Below are 17,564 nucleotides of genomic sequence, written 5' to 3'. Positions count from 1 at the left end.
GGGGAAAGGGAGAGGTTTCCAAGCTGAGCCATGCTGGCTCAGGAATTCTGGGAGTTGAAGTCCCTGAGTCATAAAAGAGCCAAGGTTGCCTACCCCTGGGCCAGGATGTTGTAAGAACTAGGTTTTATATCAAGCCTTCGTTGGCACTTGCTATATTTTAAGATGGAAAACGTGTCTTGGAATCACTTGTTCATTTTTCTTGGTTCATTTTCTGGGATGCTCTACACTCTTATTCAAGCACATGTGGAAAGAATTCCCTAGCCAAATTAGCTTGCGTGTTCAAAGCACGCCAAGCAATTTTGACAGAGATCACAATTTTCAAACCCCATAATTTTAGCTTGTGCCTTATAAACCAGGATTTGTGGATTCAAATCTCGAATTACACTTGATTGTGGTCTTGCATGATTTGTGAACTGCACACAGAGTGGAAACAACAGAGTATGTATGTGTATGTGTATCTGTAAATGTATATGAGTGTGTGTGTGTGTATGTGTGTGTGTGTGTATGTGTAATTTTTTTGGTTTTGCTAACAAAGAATTAAAGGGAGACTGATATGCATTTCAAACTTATTTGTTCTCATCAGTCTGATATGCAAATAAGTTTGAAATGCATATCAGTCTCCCTTTAATTCTTTGTTAGCAAAACCAAATTTCCAGCCTTCCGGTTCAGAGATATTCATTTTCCCCCTAAATGTGTAGGAACAAAAATGCACAAATATAGACAGAAAGTCACTTTCAAAAATATCTCCCTGTAAGAATATAAATGAGTAGATCAACCTATCCAGACCCTGCCCTGAATGTAAAAGTCATTTTTAGATTCTAAGCCCCAAAAGAAACAAGACCTCTTTTAATATCCAGCCTCTTGTGCACTTTTCAAGAACTTGATAAATCCAAATTAAACATATTTGTGTCCCTTGATGACAAAGGAGAGAGAGAGAAAAGAGGGGGGAAGTGTTGGTTTCAGGTTTAAACACTCCACAAAACAGATAAAACAGGTCGTGCGTGACTTGCAACCATTCTTTTAGTGACTGAAGATACAATGGGACTTATGCCCATTTTTCACCCTTGCGAACATTGTAGCATCCTCCACGGTCATGTGATCAAAATTCAGACACACGGCCACTGGGGTGTATTTATGACCATGGTAGTGTCCCGGGGTCATGTGATTACTTTTTGTGGCCTGACAAGCAAAGTCAATGGGGAAAGCAAGATTAGTAACCTTGTTACTAACTTAACTGCAATGATTCACTTAGCAACTGTGGCAGGAAAAATCGTAAAATGGGGCAAAATTCACTTCTGCTTAAGAATAGAATAGAATAGAATACAATATGGAAAATTAGAATATAGAATAGAATAGAATAGAATAGAATAGAATAGAATAGAATAGAATAGAATAGAATAGAATAGAATAGAATAGAATAGAATAGAATAGAATAGAATATGGAAAATAGTAGAATAGAATAAGAATGGAATGGAATAAGAATAGAATGGAATGGAATGGAATGGAATGGAATGGAATGGAATAGAATACAATAGAATAGAATAGAATAGAATAGAATAGAATAGAATAGAATAGAATAGAATAGAATAGAATAGAATAGAATAGAATAGAATATATGGAATGGAAAGGAATAGAATAGAATAGAATAGAATAGAATAGAATAGAATAGAATAGAATAGAATAGAATAAGGAATAGAATAGAATAGAATAAGGAATAGAATAGAATAGAATAGAATAGAATAGAATAGAATAGAATAGAATAGAATAGAATAGAATAGAATAGAATAGAATAGAATAGAATGGAATAAGGAGTAAAATAGAATAGAATAGAATAAGGAATAGAATAGAATAGAATAGAATAGAATAGAATAGAATAGAATAGAATAGAATAGAATAGAATAAGGAATAGAATAGAATAGAATAAGGAATAGAATAGAATAGAATAGAATAGAAGAATAGAATAGAATAGAATAAGGAATAGAATAGAATAGAATAGAATAGAATAGAATAGAATAGAATAGAATAGAATAGAATAGAAGAATAGAATAGAATAGAATAGAATAGAATAGAATAGAATAGAATAGAATAGAATAAGGAATAGAATAGAACAGAATAAGGAATAGAATAGAATAGAATAATGGGATGGGATGGGATAGAATAGAATAGAATAGAATAGAATAGAATAGAATAGAATAGAATAGAATAGAATAGAATAGAATAGAATAGAATAGAATAATGGGATGGGATGGGATAGAATAGAATAGAATAGAATAAGGAATAGAATAGAATAGAATAGAATAGAATAGAATAGAATAGAATAGAATAGAATAGAATAGAATAGAATAGAATAAGGAATAGAATAGAATAGAATAGAATAAGGAATAGAATAGAATAGAATAGAATAAGGAATAGAATAGAATAGAATAAGGAATAGAATAGAATAGAATAATGGGATGGGATGGGATGGGATAGAATAGAATAGAATAGAATAGAATAGAATAGAATAGAATAGAATAGAATAGAATAGAATAGAACAGAACAGAACAGAACAGAACAGAACAGAATAGAATAGAATAGAATAGAATAGAATAGAATAGAATAGAATAGAATAGAATAGAATAGAATAGAATAGAATAATGGGATGGGATGGGATGGGATAGAATAGGAATAGAATAGAATAGATATTGGAGAATATAATAGAATAAAGAATAGAATAGAATAAGGAATAGAATAAAACAGAATATGGAAAATAGAGTAGAATAGAATAAGAATGGAATAGAATAGATATTGAAGAATAGAATAGAATAAGGAATAGAATAGAATATGGAAAATAGAATAGAATAAGGAATGGAATGGAATGGAATGGAATGGAATGGAATGGAATAGGATAGGATAGAATAGAATAGAATAGAATAGAGAATAGTAGGATAGGATAGAATAGAATAAGGAATGGAATGGAATAGAATAGAATAGAATAGAATAGAATAAGGAATAGAATAGAATAGCAGCTGGACGGGACCTAACAGGTCTTCTAGTCCAGTCTCCTACTGAAGCAGGAGAACCCTAGTATATACCATTTCAGACAAGTGACTGTCTAGTCTCTTCTTAAAAACCTCCTGTGATGGAGCAGCCACGAGTTCTGAAGGCAAAGCTGTTCCACTGGTTAATTGTCCTCACTGTCAGGAAGTTTCTCCTTAATTCCAGGTTGCTTCTGTCTTTTGATCAGTTTCCAACCAGGGGTCGGCAACCTTAAAGACTCAAAGAGCCATTTGGACCCATTTCCTGGAGAAAATAAAAAGCCGGGAGCCACAAAACCCTGCTGCTTACCACCCCCTCCTCCTGCACAGAGTGCCCTGCCGCCACTGCTTCCACCTCCCCCACCCACCCACCCCAACGGAGTGCTTTTATTCTTGCTGGAACTGTACTGGAACTTGGGCCGCAACTGGCCACAATATCTAGTCTAGCCCCTAGGTGGCAGCCAATAGGTTTGAACCTACTCTTGCCGCCTGGGGCTAACCAATTACAGGACCGGAGACGGCTTGTCTGGGTTGCTGGAGAGCCGTTAGCTGCTCCAGCAACGCACGTGGTGTAACACCACAAGTCCAATACATAACAGTCAGGGCAACCTTTCCCATCGTGCTCCCTCTAAAGTAGGGTAATGCCAAATTACAGCAATCTTAGTGCGGATTTGTTACCTCCTAGACCTGCAGATTTGAAAGGGATAGCAAAGGTCATCTAATCCAGCCCTGTAGGATGTCCAGGAAAGCCTGTCGAATCTTCCTTGAGTGTTGGCCGTCCAACTGCTCATCTCCAGACTGCCCCAGAGTTTGGTCCACATCTTCCCATCAGGAAGATTTTCTCTCCTAGACGCAGTCCCCGACTTCAAAACCCTTCATTTAGCAACCATTTGAAATTACAGTGACACTGGGGGGGAAAAAACAACCCCGGCATACAACTGGTCCTTGCACTTAGGACCATTGCAGCATTCCCCCGTGGTCATGTGATCAAAATTGGGCATGTGGTGAGTGGCATGCATGTACAACAGCTGTAACATTCCTGGGGTCATGTGATCAACATTTGAGACTTTCCCAACTGGCTTGTAATAAGCAAAGTCAAGTGGGGGGGAGAAGGTGGATTTCCTAAGCGACCTCATGGTTCCCTTAACAACTGCAATGATTTGCTTACTTACTGTGGCAGAAATTGTCATAAACCCAGGTGTGATTCACTTAACAAGCGCCTTTTGGTCACCGTATCACAAAAAAAGTGTTGAGAGTTTGGGGGGGAAAAATCAGAGAAGAGCAACTAAGATGATCAAAGGCCTGGAGGCTAAAACATGCGAAGAACGGCTGCAGGACTTGGGTTTGGCTAGTCTAAAGAAAAGAAGAAATGGAAGAAGACATGATAGCAGCGCTCCAGTATTTGAGGAGCTGCCACCAAGAAGAGGGGGTCAGGTTATTCACCAAAGCACCAGAGCGAAGGACGAGAAAAAATGGTTGGAAACTGATCAAAGAGAGAAGCAACCTGGAATTAAGGAGAAACTTCCTGATAGTGAGGACAATCAACCAGTGGAACAGCTTTGCCTCCAGAAATTGTGGGCGCTCCATCACTGGAAATTTTCAAGAAGAGAGTGGACAATCACCTGTCTGAGATGACCGAGCAGGGGGCTGGACTAGAAGACCTCCAAGGTCCCTTCTAGATTCTATTCTATTCTATTCTATTCTATTCTATTCTATTCTATTCTATTCTATTCTATTCTATTCTATTCTATTCTATTCTATTCTATTCTATTCTATTCTATTCTATTCTATTCTATTCTATTATTATTTTATTGTTTAACAATGGAAATTCTTAAAGAGTCATTAAAGGACTCTTATAGCAACTGGACGCAGCTATTGTGCTCGTTCTGAGGGGGTGTGTGGGAAAGTGATGGTCTGAATCTGAAAAATTAGCAGTTCCACACAGAGGAATTTAGGGTGTTTTTACTCTTCTTATTAAGATAGCAGTCTTCCATGTTTACATCGGGTTTTTTTGACTTTCAGTCATCCAAATAACTAGCTGCCTTGTGGGAAATTAAAGTGACCCCTTCACAAATATAAAAAAGATGTTGAGACTCTGGAAACAGTACAGAGAAGAGCAACAAAGATGATTAGGGGAATGGAGGATGAAACCTAAGGAACGGTTGCTGGAATTGGGTATGTGTAGTTTAATGAAGAGAAGGGTGAGGGGGGACATGATAGCAGTGTTCCAGTATCTCAGGGTCTGCCACAAAGAAGAGGGAGTCAAGCTATTCTCCAAAGCGCCCGAAAGCAGGACAAGAAGCAACGGATGGAAACTAACCAAGGAGAGAAGCAACGTAGAGTTAAGGAGACATTTCATGACAGTTAGAAAAATTGATCAACGGAACAGCTTGCCTCCAGAAGTTGTGGGTGCTCCAACACTGGAGGTTTTTAAGAAGAGACTGGACAACCATTTGTCTGAAAAGATATAAGGTTTCCTGCTTGAACAGGGCGTTGAACTAGAAGACCTCCAAGGTCCCTTCCAACTGTTATTCTGTAAAATGTAATGCAGTAAGGAGAACAAAACATTGGGGCCAATGGCACCTTTGGGAATTTGCAAGCATCTAGCAGGAGCATTAACGAACCAACTGCTCTACTGAGCATAGCCTGTTACCACCCAGTCCTGTCCCAGAAGACAAATGAGCCTCCACTTCAGCCTCATTAATCCAGCAGGAATTTTATGAGTTGAAAGTTATCTCTGCAATTAAGGATGTCTCCCTTGCTAATCCTTGGCTATACGCCAGGTCATTCTCCTCCTCCTCCTCCTCCTCCTAACATATGTGCCTAAATTCCCAGCACAATATTCTCTTTCAGGCTAAGGCTAAGCAATGTTTTCCAGCACCCAGAAAAGGAGTAAGAAATAGGAGGAAATTTTTCAAGACCATATAAGGAGCCCTGACCAGGGGGGCCTTTGCCCAGGTTTGCCTGGTGCGCCAGTTGCGGCCCTACCTGGACCGAGATGCCCTACGCGCAGTCACCCATGCGCTCGTGACCTCCCGATTGGACTACTGCAACGCGCTCTACATGGGGCTGCCCTTGAAGACCACTCGGAGGCTTCAGCTGGTGCAGAATGCAGCCGTGCGGGTTGTGATGGGGGTTTCCCGATACTCCCATGTAACACCTCTGCTCCGCGAGCTGCATTGGCTTCCGGTTTCCCTCCGGGTGAGATTCAAGGTGCTGGTGATGACCTATAAAGCCCTACATGGCTTGGGTCTGGGATATCTGAGGGAACACCTGCTGCCGGCATCAAGCTCTCTTCGTCCTGTGCGCTCCCACAGGGAGGGTCTTCTCAGGGTGCCGCTGGTAAAAGATTGCCGGCGGATAACACCCAGGGGGAGGGCCTTCTCTGTGGGGGCGCCTGCCCTGTGGAACCAGCTGCCCGTAGAGCTTAGGACTGCCCCTGACCTTCGCTCATTCCGCCGGGTCCTGAAGACTTGGCTCTTTGAGCTTTCTGGCCTGGACTGAGAGTATTAATTGGGGTTTTAATTGGATTTTAACTGGGGTTTTATATTTTTATATTTATTCAAGGTCTAAATATGATCATTTTAACTGCTCTTAATTTTTGTAATTGTTGTATTGTTATTTTAAAAACCTTGTGAACCGCCCTGAGTCCTACGGGAGAAGGGCGGTTATATAAGTCTAATAAAGATAAAGATAAAGAAGATGAAAGGAAACACAGGAGGGAATTGGACTTCCTTGGTTTTTTTCTTTGAAGACATTTCGCTTCTCATCCAAAAAGCTTCTTCAGCTCTGACATGACGATCTGGAAAATGGAAGGATTGCCAATAGCTGGTCATTTGCATTCTTTTAGAGCAGACATGTCAAACACAAGGCCCGGGGGCCGGATCCGGCCCGCGAAGTGGTTTCATGTGGCCCACGAAGCCATCCTGGAAACAGTGAGGGAACGGCCCCCACTGCCTTGGCCCTGGCCCTGAGACCCTCCTTCTGCCAGAGACCCCCAGATCTGTCCCACTCCTGCCCAGGCCCCCATAGGCACCCTTGATGCGAACGATGTAGAGCTGGCCACGCCCAGCCAGTAGGCCATATGCACTTTAGCCACGCCCACCCAGTAGGCCATATGCATTCTAGCCACACCCACCCAGTAGGCCACGCCCACCCGGCCCCCTGAGGGCAACCGCAATGCTGATGTGGCCCTCAATGAAATTGAGTTTGACACCCCTGTTTTAGAGCAAGGGGTGGGGAACCTTGGCTCTTTGATGACTTGTGGACTTCAATACCCAGAATTCCTGAACCAGCCATGCTGACCCAGGAATTCTGGGACTTGAAGTCCACAAGTCATCAAAGAACCAAGGTTCCCTACCCTTGTTTTTAGAGAGTCATTGAGGCCACCTGGAGGTTTAGGGTCACTTGAGTAGGGCAAATGTGTGTGGAGCTTCTCGGCTGCAGGATGTTTTCTGCCTTGTGTCCCTTCACTGTTGAAGATGTTGGGGATGAGTCTAAGTTGTCTACACCTCAAACTGAAGGGCAAATGGTTCCTGTAGTGGTCTGTTTTCTGGAAATCCGTTCATAATCCCGCACCATTCGAAGGGTGCTCATTCCAAATGGCCTAACTAAATGTCTGTATAGATTCTCAGTCATCCAGGACATGGCAGTCCCAAAGTCCAGTTGCCTCCTGAAAGAGCACCTTTGGGGCAACCATGACCTGGATGATGAGAATCTCCAGAGACAAAAGGAGGAAACACAGTTAAATCTGGTTTACACCAACAGCATTTGCTACATCCCCATGAATATCTATCCTTGCAAAAGCATCAGTGCTCCTAGTAATTCACACATTGCTATATACCTTTTGTTTTTTAAAATTTTCATTTCTCTCTTTTCGAGAATCATCAGCATCATCCAATCACAGCTTTCAGGATTAACAACAACAACAACAACAATAACAATAACAACAATAAAGTTGGAAGGGACCTTGGTGGTCATCTAGTCCAACCCCCTGCTCAGGCAGGAAACCCTATACGAGGGCTAGGCAATCTTGGCTCTTTTCTGACTCGTGGACTTCAACTCCCAGAAGTCCTGAGCCAGCCACTGGACTTTCTTGTTTTGCTTCAAAGACGTTTCGCTTCTCACCCAGGAAGCTTCTTAGAGCTCTGACTGGATTCCCCACCCTTCTGTCAGAGCTGAGGAAGCTTCTTGGATGAGAAGCGAAACGTCTGAAACGTCTTCCAAGGAAAACCAAGAAAGGCCAGTTGCCTCGTGAACAAGGATGTTTGGGAAAACGAAAAGAAAGGAAATCAGTACCATGGACAGCTCCATACAGGGTACAAAAAATTATCCGTGCTTTCCCCGTGGGTGCTGTCAGCACCACGGCTAGCTCCGAATAAAACTGTACAGTAAGAGCCTGGAGCAACTTTACTACAGGTGGTCCTCAAGTTACAACAGTTCATTTAGTGACGGTTCAAAGCTACAACAGCTTTGAGAAAAGCGACCTATGACCGTTTTTCACAGTTCCAACTTTTACTAGCATCGCAGTGGTCACGCTATAAAAATCCAGCTGCTTGGCAATTGACTCATATTTACGATGGTTGCTATGTCCCGGGTTCGTGTGATTACCTTTGGCGACCTTCTGACAAGCAAAGTCGATGGGGAAGCCACATTTCACTTAACAACCGGGTTACTAATGTAACAACCGCAGTGATCCACTTTTACAGCGGTGGCAAGGAATGTTGTAAAATGGGGCAAAGCTGACTTAACAAATGTCTCACTTAACAAGAGAAATTTTGGGCTCAATTGTGTAAGTCAAGGACTTACCTGTACTAACAGCTTAACTCGCTGTTTCTCAGCCTTGGCAGCTTGAAGATGTGTGGACTTCAATTCCCAGAATTCTCCAGACAGCTCCTTTAATTTCATATCTTTTCCCAACTGTTCATTAATAATAATAATAATAATAATAATAATAATAATAATGATCATGATGATGATGATGATGATGATGATGATGATGATGATGTTGGAAGGGACATTGGAGGTCATCTAGTCTAACCGCCTGCTCAGGCAGGAAACCCTATACCAATCTCTGTCCAATCTCTTCTTACAAACATTCAATGTTGGAGCATTCACAGCTTCTGGAGGCAGATTCTCCCACTGATTAATTGTTCTAACTGTCAGAAAATTTCTCCTTAGTTCTAGGTTGCTTCTATCCTTGGTTAGTTTCCATCCGTTGCTTCTTGTCCTGCCTTCAGGTGCTTTGGAGAATAGATTGACTCCCTCTTCTTTGTGGCAGCCCCTCAGATATTGGAAGACTGCTATCATGTCCTCCCTCGTCCTTCTCTTCATTAAACTAGACATACCCAATTCCAGCAACCATTCCTTATGTGTTTTAGCCTCCAGTCCCCCAATCATCTTTGTAGCTCTTCTCTTACTCTTTCTAGAGTCTCAACATCTTTTTTATACTTGTGGTGACCAAAACTGGATGCAGTATTCCACGTGTGGCCTTACCAAGCCATTGTAAAGTGGCACTAACACTTCACATGATCTTGATTCTATCCCTCTGTTAATGCAGCCTAGCACTGTGTTGGCTTTTTTGGCAGCTGCAGCACACTGCTGGCTCATATTGAAGTGATTGTCCACTAGGACTCCAAGATCCCTCTCACAGTTACTACTATTGAGCAAGGTACCACCTATACTATACCTGTACATTTGGTTTTTCTTGCCTAAATGTAGAACCTTTCTTTTTTTTCACCGTTGAATCTCATTTTGTTAGATAGCGTCCAGTATTCAAGTCTGTCCAGATCCTTCTGTAACTTAAGCCTGTCTTCTGGAGTGTTGGCTATTCCTGCCAGCTTGGTGTGGTCTGCAAATTTGATGAGTTCCCCATCTGTCCCCTCGTCCAAATCATTGGTGACAATTTGATTATGTACCACCCGTCAGTGTGAAATCTTACCGACCATGTATATTTTCTTCCTGACTTTTCGCCAATGTCCTTTAGCCACAATTGCAATGTCACTTATGCACAGCAGAAAAGCGAGTTGATATTTTATTTTCAGGCAGCCTGATTTCAAGATTTCTTTCAGAGCGTCCTCTCGCTTTCCATTTTTTTTGTGGGCTCAACATTAATTTAATGGTGTTTTTCATGACCCACGTTTTCTCTTACCCAGTACAAGGAAATGTACAAAAATGTAATACAGTCCTTGAATTACCACCATTCATTTAGGGACCATTCAAAGTTGCAACAGCGCTGAAAAAGGCAACGTACAGCCAACCCTTCACATTAATGATCCCTGCAACGTCTTTACAGTCACATGATCAAAATTTGGATGTTTGGCCACTGGTCTGTATTTGTGACAGTTGCAGTATCTCAGGGTTACATAATTGCCATTTGTGATTCAAGCAAAATCAGTGGGGGAGGCCAGATTTGCTTAACAACTTTGTGCTGCCCTTAATGATCGCAGCCATTTGCTTAGCAACGGCAGAAAAAAAAGTTGTAAAATTGGGCGCAATTCACTTAACAATGATCCCAGCGATGGAAGTTCAGGCCCCAATTGTGGTCTTGCATAGTGAGGGGGAAAGTCAGTTTGTTAAGACAAAGGGGGCAGGGGGGCAGAGATCGACCTTGAGACCTCTCATTTGTGGAGTTCCTCAAGGATCGGTTCTCTCGCCTCTCCTGTTCAACATCTATATGAAGCCGCTGGGTGAGTTCATTCGTGGTTTCAGAGTTGGGTATCATCAATATGCTGATGATACCCAGCTTTTTATTTCGGCCCCGAACCACCCCAGTGATGCCCTTGACGTGATGTCCCGCTGCCTGGAGGCAGTTCGGGTCTGGATGGGGAGGAACAGGCTTTGACTCAACCCTGACAAGACTGAGTGGCTGTTCGTGCCGGCATCCCGGGAAATTCCGATTATCCCATCTCTGGCCATGGGGGGTGAGCTATTACCCCCCGTAGATAGGGCACGCAACTTGGGGGTCCTTCTAGATTCACAGCTCTCTTTAGAAGAGCATATTGGAGCTGTGACTAGGGGGGTCTTTGCCCAGGTTCGCCTGGTGCGCCAGTTGCGACCCTATCTAGACTGGGATGCCTTGCGTACAGTCACTCATGCGCTCATGACTTCTCATCTAGACTACTGTAATGCTCTCTACATGGGGCTGCCGTTGAAGTCCACTCGGAGGCTCCAACTGGTGCAGAATGCAGCCCCGCGAGTTGTGCTGGGGGTTTCCCGATACTCCCATGTTACACCTTTGCTCCGCGAGCTGCATTGGCTGCCGGTTGCCCTCCGGGTGAGATTCAAGGTGTTAGTAATGACTTACAAAGCCCTACATAGCATGGGTCTGGATTACCTACGGCAACACCTGCGGCCAGCGTCAACTTCCCTCTGTCCAGTGCGCTCCCACAGAGAGGGCCTCCTCAGGGTGCCTCCGATCAAAGAATGTCGATTGGTGGCCCCCAGGGGGAGAGCGTTCTCTGTGGGCGCACCAGACCTATGGAACCGCTTGCCAGTTGAGCTCCGGATGGCCCCCGACCTTCGCTCCTTCTGGCGCGATCTAAAAACGTATCTATTTGAGCAGTCTGACCTGGTCTGATGGGTTAGGGTTGGGGTTTTAATACATCTTAATTATTGTTTTAACCTTGGGCATTTATTTAATCGCTTTTAACTTTTGTATCCTGTTTTCGTATTTATTGCCCTGTACACCGCCCTGAGTCCTTCGGGAGAAGGGCGCTATAAAAATATAATAAATAAATAAATAAATAAAGCAGTCTTTATAATTTAAGGAAAGCCTATTAATCAGCACACCTCCAGTAAAACTTTTGAAAATGACACAGCAAAATTACCATCAACAAGAAAGCAAAGAATTTAAAAGTCCCTTTAAGGTATGGAACAAAATGTTCTTGAGGGTACACACACACACACACACCAAAAAAGTGAGTTAAAAGATAGAGGAAGGAGAGCATCCAGCAAGGAATAACATTAAAGGAAGATATCCAGTTTTGGTCACCACATTACCAAAAAAAAGACGTTGAGACTTCTGGTTTGACATTGCAGTGTAACAGGTGGAAGAAGACGGGGCTCTGTCTTCCATATTCGATTTTGACTCACTGGGGACCCTAAAAAGGATTGAAAGTCACCCCAAAGAGGCAATGAAGAAGGAGGCGACTCTTGTTGATCATGGAGGATCATGGTCCTTCCTCTGGATGTGAGGAAGCCCTCCAAACTGGCGAGGGAAAGACTAGCTACATTCGTATGACCAGTCAGAAGCTGCTGACAAGCGAAGACAAGCACTAACTAGCAATTTCTGAGCAACATGGCTGGAACTGGGTGAGGCTTTATCCTCTTTTTATGGCCCTAACACTACCTTCCTAGAAAAAAGAATGCGCAAAGAAAAGAATCCTCACCGATGAGAGAGGAAAGGGAAGTTACTGCCCTGCTCCCTCAAGAAAAGAAAAGTGGTGAATTAATTGCTTTGGGGAAAAACAGAGGGAACTACAAGATCAATTTGGAACTAATACAGATCTATAGCTTTGAAATTTGGGTACTAAAAGTACCTTTGAGACTTTTTTTTAGAAAAAATATTTGAAAGTTTGCAAAATAAGCTTGGATTTGGAAAGGTGGAAGACAGTGTCAATGACATCTACTGGAGAATTATGGCACTACAATTTATTATGCTTAAGGAAAATTTGGCTTGAAGCCCAGACTCAGATAAGACTCTCACTTTTGTAGACTGCAGCTGGGAAAAGGGAAAAACAAAAACTTTTGGGCTGCTTATCTGCGTTGGGGACCTTATTGGACTATAAAGACTGCATACAAAAACAAAATGAATGTTACATATTCAGCCTTCAATGGTAAAAAATCATCTTCAACACCTGTCTCCAAAACTCCCAGGTTGATATATCAACAAGTAAATGTTAATGAATCTCAGAAAAAAATTCTTTCCATGTTGAAATCAATCCAAGAGACAATTGTTTTATTTCAGGATGAGACTAAAAATAATGCAAATGAGATAAAAGAACAATTTTCTAACCTAAACTTACAAAACCAGACAATGCCTACAAAGAAGGAACTAATAACCCAGAAAACAAGGAAAATTAGAAGAAACAGATCCATAGATGGAGGATCTAAGGAAAGGAATTAATAGTCAGATACAGACAAATGAAAAATTAGAAGATCGAGTGATAACACTGGAAATGGAAAAGACACTGTACTTGTCAAAATCTCAGAACACATTTGAGGATAAGGAAGAAGAGCTGATCAAATGGATGATAAAGCTGTTAGGAGAAATGCTGAATATTGACAAACAAGAAATGAAAAAACTGAAGGAGAAGGATGGAGGCTATTTAATAAATATATATGGGTTGAGCATTCTTCCAAAAACACTTCAACCAAATTCTTTTCCTCATTCCAAATAATATACACAAAAACAGAGGAAGAACTACTTGATGACTTAAATGTACTGACTTGGAAAGTTATTTGGCAAAGGAAGAAAGCTAGAGTAAGACTGAAGAAAATTGAGATTCTGACCTACTAAACAGATGTTTGAATATGACTAAGAAAATAGGTAACTGTTAGAAATAAAAGTATGATTATAAGTAGAAGGATGGGATTTGTAACTAGAATATTATACTTTGTTATGAGATGGGAAATATGAAAATTCTAAAAGGGTTTGAATAAGGGAAGCTCTTGGTTATCCAAATATAATTTATTATGAGAAAATTATAAGCGATAGAGATATTTTGAACATCGAAGGGAAATTACAATTTTTAAAAAGTGGGAAAAACAGAATATTGATTAAATAAATGGATTTGAAGTGCAAATGCAATTGAGATATATTTTGGCTAGAAAAGATATTATAAATTGATACTGTTGATATTAGGTATAATACCAGAAAAATGTGATGAAGATATCTATATTTAATTGTATATGTATTAACAGTAACAAGAATTGTATTCCCCCAGTATGGGAAAATGCATACCACAAGGAGAAGAACAAGGAAGCACTCCATGGTGTACTATTGGACTAGAGTCCAGACATGTCAAACACAAGGCCCGGGGGCCAAATCCGGCTCGCGAAGTGGTTTCATGCGGCCCGCAAAGCCATCCTGGAAACAGTGAGGGAACGGCCCCCACTGCTTTGGCCCTGGCCCAGAGACCCTCCTTCTGCCAGAGACCCTCAGATCTGTCCCACTCCTACCCAGGCTCCCATAGGCACCCTTGATGCGAACAATGTAGAGCTGGCCACGCCCACCCAGCAGGCCACACCCACTCTAGCCACACCCACCCAGTAGGCCACGCCCACCGTGGCCATACCTATCCGGCCCCCTGAGGGCAACCGCAATGCTGATGCGGCCCTCAATGAAATTGAGTTTGACACCCCTGGACTAGACTGAGAAAGTTAATATGTACCACTGAATTACTAATAGACCCAGACAACACGTTTATTTATTTATTTATTTATTTATTTATTTATTTATTTATTTTATTACATTTATATACCGCCCTTTCCCGAAGGACTCAGGGCGGTTTACAGGGTGATTAAAAACAAAAACACAAAAGTTAAAAACAAATTAAAAAAATCATATTCGTCCCTGAATAAGTAAAACCCCAGTTAAAATTAAAATTAAAACTAAATTAAAATTCTCAGCCTGGGCCAGAGAGCTCGAAGAGCCAGGTCTTCAGGTCCCGGCGGAATGAACGGAGGTCGGTTGCTTATTAAGTACTTATGATTGTAAAATTAGAAAATTAATAAAATATGTGCATATAAAAAAAAGATGTTGAGACTTTGGAAAATGCGCAAAGAAGAGCGACTAAGATGATTAAAGGCCTGGAGACTTAAAACATATAAAGAAGGTCTGCAGGATTTGTTTTTGGCTAGTATAGGGAAAAGAAGGACTAGGGGTGACATGATAGCCGTGTTCCAGTATTTGAGGGGCTGACACAAAGAAGTGGGGGGGTCAACTGATTTTCCAAAGCACCAGAAGGCAGGACAAGAAACAACAGATGGAAACTAATCAAGGTGAGAAGCAACCTGGAATTAAGGAGAAACTTCCTAGCAGTGAGAACAATAAACCAGTGGAAAAGCTTGCCCCCAGAAATCGTGGTTGCTCCATCAGTAAAGACTTTTAAGAAGAGATGGGCCCACCATATGTGTGAAATGGTATAGGGTTTACTGCTTGAGCAGAGGGTTGGACTAGAAGATCTCTAAGGTCCCTTCCAGCTCTATTTTGATTGATATGGCTGAAGGATCCAAATCTCCCTTATACTACTCGGGTTACCCTGAATAGACTGAGGCTTGGAGCGCCTAAGTGTAAAACCAACATGCTCAAGTGGAGGCTCTTAGCGGATAAAACACACTATGTGAATGTGGAGAGATATAGACCCCAGCCCCTCTGGTGATATGTGTTCTGTACCAGCCTGCTACCGGCCCTGCAGAAAAGGCAACCCCTTTACAAATGGCAAGAGGCTGGAATACGTCTGCCAAATTTATTACTACAAAAAACAAACAAGACACGAACCAAGATACAGGAGCTTTGAAACACTATCTGAGTGGTTGCTTTCAGCAAACCAGCCCTCCCCACACATTCCCTTTATAAAGAGTTCAGGGTGTGGCCTCTCTCTGCCTCCTTCCGAGAAGCCCCACAACCTTCCTCTGTTTACTCCTACTTGACTGCCTCCTGCGTTGGGCGTCCTTGAACAGGGCCAGCTGTGGGTCATCTTCATCCACACTGTCAGGCTCACACAGCTGGGTCTCCATGGTGACCAAGTGGGAGGGGCCTGCCTGAGGGCTATCATCAGCAAGATCTTCAACCCCCTCAGCAAGGTCTTCAACACCCCCCTCCTCCTGTGAGTCGTCTGACCCAACTGCCGAACCCACAGGCTGACCCTGAATCACAACAATATGTCAGCTACTATCAGAAACAGGTACCATTTCTTCAAAGACATTGCGAAATTTTTTGTATAGAATAGAATAGAATAGAATAGAATAGAATAGAATAGAATAGAATAGAATAGAATAGAATAGAATAGAATAGAATAGAATAGAATAGAATAGCATATATGGAATGGAATGGAATGGAATGGAATGGAATGGAATGGAATGGAATAGAATAGAATAGAATAGAATAGAATAGAATAGAATAGAATAGAATAGAATAGAATAGAATAGAATAGAATAGAATAGAATAGAATAGAATAGAATAGCATATATGGAATGGAAAGGAATAGAATAGAATAGAATAGAATAGAATAGAATAGAATAGAATAGAATAGAATAGAATAGAATAGAATAGAATAGAATAGAAAAGAATAGAATAGCATATATGGAATGGAAAGGAATAGAATAGAATAGAATAGAATAGAAAAGAATAGAATAGAATAGAATAGAATAGAATATATGGAATGGAATGGAATAGAATAGAATAGAATAAGGAATAGAATAGAATAGAATAGAATAGAATAGAATAGAATAGAATAGAATAGAATAGAATAGAATAGAATAGAATAGAATAGAATAGAATAGAATAGAATAGAATAGAATAGAATAGATGAATGGAATGGAATGGAATGGAATAAAATAGGAAGGGACCTTGGAGGTCTTCTAGTCCAGCTCAAGCAGGAGAACCTATACCCATGATGGTGAACCTATGGCACAGGTGCCACAGGTGGTACGCAGAGCCCTCTCTGTGGGTATACGCGCCGTCGCCCCAGTCCTAGGCCTTCAGCTGGGTTGTATAAAACCTTTTCGCTTTAGGCCTCCGCCGCCGTGTGCAAAAAAAAAAAAAAGGTTCAATCAATCGATCAATTTCAACTTCTCGCGGGGAAAAAAAATGTTCTCGCAAAGTTGGAATTGATTGATTGAACTTTTTAGTCCCACCCAGTCTGCCGTTACCACGGCAGCCCCGCCCACCCAATTGGCCACACGCACCCAAAGGGCCATGCCCACCCGGCACTCAACGATGCATAAGTGGGTTTTGGGTTGCAGTTTGGGCACTCGGACTCTAAAAGGTTCGCCATCGCTGACCTATACCATCTCAGACAAGTGGACCATCTAGCCTCTTCTTAAAAATCTCCAGTGATGGAGCACCCACGATTTCTGGAGGCAAAGCTGTTCCACTGGTTAATTGTCCTCACTGTCAGGAAGTTTCTCCTTAATCCCAGGTTGCTTTTCTCTTTGATCAGTTTCCAGCCATTGTTTCTTGTCCCACCCTCTGGTGCTTTGGAGAATAATTTGACACCCCACTCCTCTTTGTGGCAGCCCCTCAAATACTGGAATATTGCTATCATGTCTCCCCTAGTCCTTCTTTTCTCAAGACTGACCAAACCCAAATCCTGCAACTGTTCTAGTCTCCAGGGCTTTAATCATCTGAGATGGAAGATGAACAAGTAAAATAAACAATGAGAACATGGGCTAAAAATTTTGGGCACAATATAGAGCTGAAGACTGTGGCAAAACCTTTGGGAAAGAAACTATAAAATAACAATGGCAACTGAATATAAATAAAATTTATACAAAATGTTTTATAGATGACACCTACCACCTGCTAGGCTAGCCAAAATGTTT

The 17,564-nt window shown here is 41.6% G+C and overlaps 1 protein-coding gene across 1 annotated transcript in view; it reads left to right on the top strand.

The window, feature by feature from the left end:
* The window catches only part of LOC310636470 (uncharacterized protein), a 356,270-nt gene extending 348,588 nt beyond the window's left edge, over positions 1–7,682 (top strand). The window contains exon 10 of the mRNA XM_083356338.1: positions 7,390–7,682. The gene's annotated coding sequence lies outside the window, so the exon portion shown is untranslated. The remainder of the gene's footprint in view (positions 1–7,389) is intronic.
* The last annotated feature ends 9,882 nt before the right edge of the window (positions 7,683–17,564 follow it).

The sequence above is a fragment of the Vipera ursinii genome, assembly GCF_947247035.1.
Source record: "Vipera ursinii genome assembly, chromosome: 2".
Lineage (NCBI taxonomy): Eukaryota > Metazoa > Chordata > Lepidosauria > Squamata > Viperidae > Vipera > Vipera ursinii.
The sequence above is the reverse complement of the archived record's forward strand: the minus strand, read 5'-3'. Positions and strand labels throughout refer to the sequence as shown.